Source organism: Cryptomeria japonica, chromosome 4, assembly GCF_030272615.1.
Source record: "Cryptomeria japonica chromosome 4, Sugi_1.0, whole genome shotgun sequence".
NCBI classification, from domain to species: Eukaryota; Viridiplantae; Streptophyta; class Pinopsida; order Cupressales; family Cupressaceae; genus Cryptomeria; species Cryptomeria japonica.
This window is the reverse complement of record NC_081408.1, coordinates 16643733-16652671: the sequence shown is the minus strand read 5'-3', so window position 1 is coordinate 16652671 and position 8939 is coordinate 16643733.

The window sequence follows — 8939 nt, the reverse complement described above, 5'->3', positions numbered from 1 at the left end:
ATATCTTGGTTTTTATTTTATATTTATATATCCATCTAACACTTATAATTTTGATGAGGGCATATTTTACTTTATATGGTATTTATTTTAAAAAGATTAAGTTTATAATTAATATTAATATTTTGACATAATGGAAAAAAAAAATGGCTCTGCAAAAACTTGGTTCCACGAAAAGTGGGATGCAGAAAATGTCGACTGCAAATTGGAAAGGAACAAGACAGAAGAAACCTAAGGTAATCACCAATCACTCTCCTGGGCTAACAGGACAACCCCAAAACTTTGCCCATTCCAACAAGATAGGATTTGCAAACAGATTTGAGGCCTTAAAATCCTGCGCTACGGGGGCAAATTCCATTCCGGTTTCTTTAAATCAAAGGTGCAAGGAGGTGGTTAGGGTTCCCTAGAGTCCTCCAATTAGCTTTGTATCTCAAAAAAGATATCATGCTCCCACCATGGGAGTCTCTGGCTGGGAAAGGAATCATTGGAACCCTAGAGCAACTCTTGGTACCCATAACAAGACATGAATGGGGATGGCTAATAGGCGGCTGCCACAAAAGTCTTCACCTCCAGGCAATTCTGTCGCCACTGGAGCGAATTTGACAAAATTAGGAGAAAAACGGATAAGGGTGGAGCCCTTGGCAAAACCCCATATGAACCCTCCACGGGTTAACATCCTGGAAAATAAAAGATGGATATGCAGAGAGGAGCAACAAGCAAAATGTTACTCCAAACGGGACCAAAAAACAATTATTACCAGCAATCAATACACCGATAGCCTTTGGGAAGAGTACATGAGACGAGGGTTGTTCGGAAAATGGTATGGATATGGCGTCTCCTCCTCAGAAATAATCCAGTGGTTGGTTTCGACCACCAAGAGACAGGTAAGTATCACAACCCTAGAGGATAATTTTCTGTTTATTCTCTACAATTCATCAGAATTAAAAGAAAATTTACTCAATAATCAAACTTGTTTCTTCAAAGGTTACTACTTTTCCTTTTTTAAATGGAGGCAAAATTTCTCTCCCAAAATATTTGAGAACTGCTTAGTCCCCAGATGGGTTAAATTGCCAAACCTCCCAGTTGAACTTCTTAATGAGCATTGCCTGATTAGAATAGGGGATTCATTGGGGGGTTTTCTAGGTTTTGAAAAAAATTACAGAAACTCTGCTACAACCAGAATAATGGCTAAATTGCAAGTAAAAGATGTAAGCTTGGAACCTATTAAAATAATAACTAACCATTCGAGGTATGTGGTAAAACCAGAGATATATAAGGGTAGGATGGATCAAATTGATGTAATCTTACCCTGCCTAACCCTCCCCAGCCCTAAACATCACAATAAAGATCAAAAAATAACATCAGAGGAAATGATGAATGCCACCTTGAGCCTGACTAAAAGTGGGGAAATTAGGGAAACACTTAGGGAGAGAAAAATTGCCAACACAGAATCAACAAACATAAATACAGAGAGCAACCCAGGAAAAAATCCACTTCCAAGAGAAACCCCAACCCTAGAGTTGGAGGAAGGGGAAATAGATTGTAGCTCTGAGAGTGCATCCGAAATCCCATCACTAATGGACCAAGACATTCTGATCCCTCCTATGGGTGACCAAACCCTCCTTAAATGGTGCATGGAGGCTCACTCCTGTGAGAATACAGATGTGGATTATTTTTTGAAAACAAAACATAGCCCGAAAATGGTCATCCAAACAGAGAACACACATGAAATCGGGGTCTCTGACTTACCACCCATCAGTCCCATGTTAATCGATACAGAGGAAACAGAGGTTGAGCATGCTAGGAGAATCACCGAGGAGAATAAAATCATTTTGGAGTATGTGGGAAATGAAACAGTTAATGAGCTGACTAATTCCTTTATAAATGAAGTAGCAGATGAGGAGGAATTGGCTTATCAGAAAAGAATACTAATGCTAGGTCTACTTGAGGGGAAAATTTCAAAGGCTAAAATTTTAGAAGTTGAAGCCTCTATTGATAACGGGGAAGAGGAGTTGGGCTTAGCCAAAACACTAGACATTATTGATTCCCCGGATTATGCAAAAGAGGTAAAAAGAAGAGGTAGGAAATCAATAGTAGAACTCATTAGTAAAGCGGGCAAGGCTGAGGGCCAAACCACTTTAACTAATCTCTTTCATGCAGGGAAGGGGAAGATCCTTCACAGGGAGAAATGAAGCTCTTTACATGGAATGTTAGGGGCCTGAATGCCCCTAACAAGTAGCGTATTTTAAAACACTACATAACTAAATTTAATCCAGATATAATTATGATACAAGAAACCAAATTAAGCAAAGATGAGTTAGAAATATTTGCCAAAAAACTGGGTATAAGGAGTTTGGAAGGCTCCCCAGCCAATGGGGCTTTGGGAGGGTTAGCAGTAATATGGGATCCTAGAATACTAGTCTTTAACCTTCTTTATAAGACCTCAAACTGGCTGTGTGGTAGGATCAATAACACAAAGTGTAATTTAAACTTTGTCCTATTCAATATCTATGGACCCATTCAAAATAAAGACAAAAAGAAAATCTGGGATGAGATAGAACAATTCCTTACCTCTATCCCAGACCGATTATGTATCATTGGAGGTGACTTTAATGCTATTCTTGACCCATCAGAAAAATGGGGGGGGCATTAAAAAAGTCAACCAGGCCACCAATGATCTCAGAGATTGGATACTCAACTGCAACCTCATGGAGATTAAAATAGAAACAAACTCGTTCACATGGAATAATAGAAGGAAAGGTTTTTGTAACATTGCAGAAAAGCTAGACAGATTCTTTATAAGAGGAAATCTTGCCAACATTTCAAATACCTTTGAAGCAAAAATCCTTCCTCTCTCTGGTTCTGAACATTTTTTGGTCCAACTTTTCATCTCTGAATCCATCCCTTCCTCTAAAAGCCCTTTTCAATTTGAATTAATGTGGTTAAGAGATGAAAACATTTTAAAATTAATAGAAAAATGGTGGACGGAACTTAGAGTTATAAGCTCTAAACCCTTCAAATTAATCACTAAATTAAAATCAGTAAAACAAAATCTAATAGCCTGGAATAGAAATCAGTTTGGGAACCTCTTTAAGAAAAAAAATGAAATAGAGGTAGCTTTAAAAGAAGTAAATGAAGAGGTCATTAGGTCCGGGATGGATAATAACCTCTACATGAAGGAAAAATCCCTATTAACAGAATATGAGGAAACCTTGGCCAGAGAAGAAATCTTTTGGAAGCAAAAGTCAAGAGAAAACTGGTTGGAGTCTGGTGATAAAAACACCAAGTTCTTCCATAATAGCACAAAGCATAGGAGACTAGTTAATAGAATTACTAAAATTAAAACCAAGTCTGGGGCTCCTAGCTACAGCCTGGATGTCATATGTGCAGAAGCAATTGAATACTTTATGAACATCTTTAACAATCAGGATGGCTCTAGATTACCCTTGAGGAATGAAGTACTCAAGAGCATTCCGAAGATAATAAATAAGGATCATAATCAGATATTAAATGCTAAATTCTCTAAGATAGAAATTAAGAAAGCCCTTTTCCAAATGAATCCAGACAAGGCCCCTGGGCCAGATGGATTCTTGGCCGCCTTTTTCCAGAAATGTTGGCACTTTATCAAGGATGAAGTCACAGAGGCATTAGAAGGAATCAGGAATTCAGGGAAGATCCTTAAGGAATTAAATAACACATTCATAGCCTTGATACCAAAAAAAGACAAAGCTGAGAGTTTTGAAGAATTCAGACCTATTGCTCTATGCAACACATTATACAAGCTTCTCACTAAAACCATAGCAAACTGACTTCACAATTTGCTCCCCTTGGTAATTAGTGAGGAATAGACAGGTTTTGTTCTAGGTCGCTCAATCTATGATGGAATCATTATTGCCCAAGAAGTGATTCATACATTTCAAAACAATAAAAACCCAAGTATGCTCATCAAACTAGACATAAAAAAAAGCCTATGATAAGGTTGACTGGCACTTCTTATGCAAATGCCTTGAAGCTTTTGGCTTTGCTAAACAATGGATCAATCTTATATATGAATGTATATCAACACCAAAAATGTCAATCCTCATTAATGGGGCCCCATTTGGTTTCTTCAATACCTCCAGGGGACTAAGGCAAGGAGATCCAATCTCTCCCTTCCTCTTTATATTAATGGTTGAGTCCCTTGGAAGACTATTGAATAATGCAAGAGAACAATTATCTATTCAGGGAATTCACATTACTAGTGGCCTAGAAGCAACCACACATCAACAATTTGTGGACGACACTATGCTCTTCGGACAAAGTAGTCTTCAAGAATCCAATGCCATTAAACAAATTCTTCAAACCTACTCAATGGTGTCAGGAAAAGAAATCAACACCTCAAAATCAAACATTTTCTTCTTCAACACTGAAGAGAAACTAGCAGACAAGATTTGCAAAATCTTAAAATTTAATAAAGGCATTATGCCATGTAAATACCTGGGCATCCCCTTGGACAAAGGGTGTAGATCTTCAAATTTATGGGATCAAATCATAGCAAAAATAAAAAATAGAATCAGCTCATGGAGCGGGAAATGGCTATCATCAATTGGTAAGGCTATGATGATAAAATCAATATTATCGGTTATGCCCATTTACCAACTCTCTTGTATAGACCTCCCTTTAGCAAAAAAGATGAAATTAATAAACACATCATAACCTTTTTTCTAGCAGGGAGCTAGTGAGAAATACAGAAAGCCTTTGATGGCCTGGGATAAAATTTGCAAACCTAAAGAGAAAGGTGGCTTGGGGATAAAAGATATGATATTACAGAGCAGAGCCCTGGGGGCTAAATTGGCATGGAGAATGCATAACAATCCCCATTTAAAACGGGCTAGGATCCTATACAACAAATATCTACATAACAACAATCCAACAAGCATCTTTAGAGTTCTTTCACCACCCAAGGGATCCAGAATATGGAATTTCATGATGTATTACATGGAATTAGTATCAAGAAAACTAACGTGGAATCTAGGGAATGGCAAGAAAGCACTATTCTGGTCATACTCCTAGGGAGGTTACCCTGCACTAGGCAAAAATAACAAATTTGAGACTTCTAGGGTTATCCTGAAAAGTCTATGGGGAGATAAGGTTGTTGATTATATTGAGGAAAATACAGTGGGCCCAGGTATTAAAGTCTGGAGGTGGAAACAGTTTGATAATTTGGGACTTCCAGCCCATGAAGTAAGTGAAATGGGAAAAGTACTGCTGCCCAAGAAAATCTCTTTGGGTAAGGTTGAGGATGGAGTAATCTGGGCTGGGACTAAGAGTGGCAGGTATAGCATAAAAGAAGGCTACAACTTTCTTATTGAACAAGGGCATAATACTGCTAAGGACATTCCATTAAAACTTTGCTGGGACAAGAGATGCTTCCCCTAAGCAGGGTTATATGCTTGGCTTGCATTACATAACAAAGTTCTAACTACTGACTTATTCAGAAAAATAGGTTATGGAGGCCCAAGTAGATGCTTGCTATGCGAGAAGGTCGAGGAATCAATCAATCATCTCTTACTCACCTATGAATACTCCCATAATTGCTGGAGTTGGCTTAGGAAACAACTGAATTGGTACTCCCCCATCCCAGACTCAATCATAGCCATGTTTTAGGCATGGCCCATCATGAAAAAAGGGAGCATTTATGATGGACTTTGGGTGGCAACTCCCTCAATGCTTGTTTGGGAGCTTTGGAAAGAAAGAAATAGGAGAATATTCAGAGAGGACAAGATGGAATGGGAACAACTCACAAACAAGGTTGAGGCAACCATTATAGAGTTAATCAACAGTCATTCTATGAAAAACCATAAAAAATTGCAAATGTCACAGTGAGATGATAAAATGAGATTAAAATGGATCAGCCTAAAGATTCCTCCGTTTGTTGGGGATGGTCCTATTCGAGCTATTCATAAGCACAAAGACTACAAGTGGATGCCCCCAGATGAGGGATGGGTTAAACTCAATTTCGATGGAGCATCTAGAGGCAATCCAAGCGTGGTAGGCATTGGTTGTAGCATACATAACTCAAAAGGAGAAGAGATAACAACTTTAGCTCATCCTTTGGGACTTAGCACAAATAATGAAGCTGAACTCAGAGCTCTTGAGGAAGGAGTCAAATTATGTAAATTTTTGAAAGTTAACAAAATCAACATAGAAGGAGACTCTGCCATCATCATCAACACCCTCCGAAAAGGGGACATGCCCAATTGGAAACTCAATTCAATCCTTCAAAACATTCTTAGTTTGGTCCAATCCTTTGAAGGAATAACCTTCAATCACATATATAGGGAAGTTAACTTCAGGTCGGACCATCTTGCAAACCAAGGTGTTGATGGTAAATCGAGTATCTACATAAAGCCTAGTTACTCATTTCTAAATTGATCCCTCAACAATCAACAATAGCAAGGGATGACTAATAGAACCAAAAAACTATTATAGAATCTACGAAGTAATCACTTTAAATAAAAAACCCCGTAGTTAAGCAATCACGAGGTCCCTATACACATAACACCTAGATAACACATAAACTCAATATATGTAATGATATTCACTAATGGATAATAATCATTTCTCCACAAAAGTAAAGTTTTGAGGATATTAAGGTGCCATTAATCACCCTGCCGACCTCACATCACATGAGATCAAAAACCGATCTTATCATCATCCTACCAAGACATGGGAAGGTGTACTAATATGATCACTTTTTTGGGCTAATGGGAAAGATCTGTCTAAATCATAATTATGATTTGTCATCAAAAGCGAGTCTATTATGGTATCTAGAAACTTCACTTCTATCTTAATAAAGATAGACATTGCTATATATACTAACGATAGACTCTCGCTAAAATAATTCCCGCTGTTATCAGTCTCTGAAACTAAAGCTATGGATACCCTGGTAAGACTGAAAAGCCTAAAAAGATAAATGGCCTTCATTGGAGAAATCTCAAGGGAGAGGTTGAAAAGAATCATCAAATTCCCTCATGAGCTAGTTATGGATGCAATAGAATGCATCCTCAGCGAGGAATTTTAAAATAATTAAGATAGAACCAGAGCCAACAACGACATTGCGGCCATGTTTTTAGCGGTCACAATGTTTACTGAAAAAGATAGGGACATTATAGCAAGCCTATGCAGGGCAATATTCAAGGCCTCTATTCTGGTTGAATTAGATAGGGTCATGCAATATCAGCGATGAAATGACCATCCCCAGGCCCTCACACTATGACATTCTGATTTTAAACAACAATCTGGTTCCCAGAAAGCCGATACTGATTATTGAGGACCATGAGGCCTTCAATGCATGGAGGGAAGGGATACAGAGAAGCATTGAATTTCTCATCAATCTGTTCCACCTTCGTGCGCCTAAGAAGACATCATGGTTTGAAGACTACCTCAAGATTTAGGGCATCGAGCTCGAAGGGGAACTTGACTCCCTCAAATCTTCAGAAGAAAGTTGATATCTGAGGAAAGCCCTCTTTCTTAATTTTTTGGGTTATACAATATATAGCTAGGGATTATGGTTAACGCAACATAGTTTATAAACTCTCTTCATATTAAAATAGGAGCATAGTATAGCTAGAAGGAGATCCTCCCAATAGATTGTTATATATAAGATACATATGCAATCAAATGAAAATACAGTAATGCTAGAAAACTCTGATTTAAAGTATGGTTAAATATAAGGATATATAGCGTTGGTGAAGTTTTATACGGTTTGTGGCAAATGTGTGTGCCCTGATTACATGTAGGAATGGCACATCAAAGCACAACCCTTATTTTTGATATCTGGTTTAGGCTTAAATTTGCTAACCCTCTCTATGAAATAAATTTGGCATTAAAATTTCAATACTTAACTATAGAGTACTTCAAAAGTAAGAGTAGCTCCTGATAACTGCAATAATGGGTAATGTGGAGCACCTAGAACAGACAAGCTAATGTATAACAATCGACGGAGCATCCCGCATACACTAGCTTATAAAATATACAAATAAATAAAAATAGAATTTATCTTATATATTTATTCATAACTCTATGTGTTGTCATAATGCAATTTGCTCTTTGATCATGACTGGCTTTAGGCACTCCATGGCCTTAATGTATAATCTGATCTAGTGGTAACCCATCAAGGTTGGTTGCCCCCCTCACGGTCATTAAAAATATGGAAATGCATTGATAAGAAGGATAGAACAAGAGATTATAAGATTATACTAAATTCTAGGCACTAAATAATCATCATTCAAAGAAATGCATACTCGTCAAGAAACTGCCAAAACAGGGCAAGCCGGTACCCTATTTTCAACTACCTAAGAACTAAAGGGTCAGATTCCCTATCAAAGCAGGGGATGTATCATTTTGAGACAGGGATATATGATAGGTATACTCCATTCAGGATATGGCCTGTCGAAAGGCTCAGGGTGGCTATTACATTAACTCTTAATATTGCATACGAATGTTGCTTGTTGTTATTTAAGGTAAATCAATTTGCAAGGCTCTATGCTCCCTCTACCATAAAGCACTACCTGAAAGCAAGTTAGCTTAATTGTGTTTATTTCCTTTAGAATTTTTGTGTTAAAGGGAAGATATGAGGTCCTTTTATCCTGAAGTCAACACAAAATGGAGTTATCCTGATGGGTTGATTTCAGGATACAAGCCTCTGTATCCTCCCCTCGATTTTTGATATCGATTATGTGCAGTTGGTTGGGAAGGAAGGAGACAAATTTGTGACTGACCTATCTATGTTAGGCAATGCATTTCTCAGCATCATCTGATCTGGCTTCATTGGTATTTATTGGTGAGATCGAGATGTTTTATCTTTTCACATTAAACATATATTGATAATAGAATTACATATTCCCAGTTGAGGTTTTTGTTTTAACAATTGCATTCGATAAAAGCATATGTGTTTGGTG